Here is a 304-nt window from a genome sequence, read left to right as displayed (position 1 = left end):
GAGCTCCCTGGACGAATCTGAGGCCTCATGTGTAACCTCGTGGGGGTCACCTCCTCCTTCTGCCCGGTCTCACCTCCTCACCTGCTTCCTGATTTTCTGCCCACGCAATGCACCATCTCAGCTTCTGCTTCCGGCGAGGTGAGTCTAAGTGGTCAGCTGTTGCCAAGGTGGTCAGCAGGACAGAGGAAGCCGCTATACACCCACAGTGTTCTGGTTCTCACCTAAGTCCCCAGTGCCCACTTCAACGTCCCCAGAGAGATTTGGTTGTTCCTTGTATTTTTACAGAATGAAAAAGGGACTGACA

This window comes from Pteropus vampyrus, unplaced genomic scaffold (genome assembly GCF_000151845.1).
Source record: "Pteropus vampyrus isolate Shadow unplaced genomic scaffold, Pvam_2.0 Scaffold763, whole genome shotgun sequence".
NCBI classification, from domain to species: domain Eukaryota; kingdom Metazoa; phylum Chordata; class Mammalia; order Chiroptera; family Pteropodidae; genus Pteropus; species Pteropus vampyrus.
Note: the sequence above shows the minus strand (reverse complement) of the source record.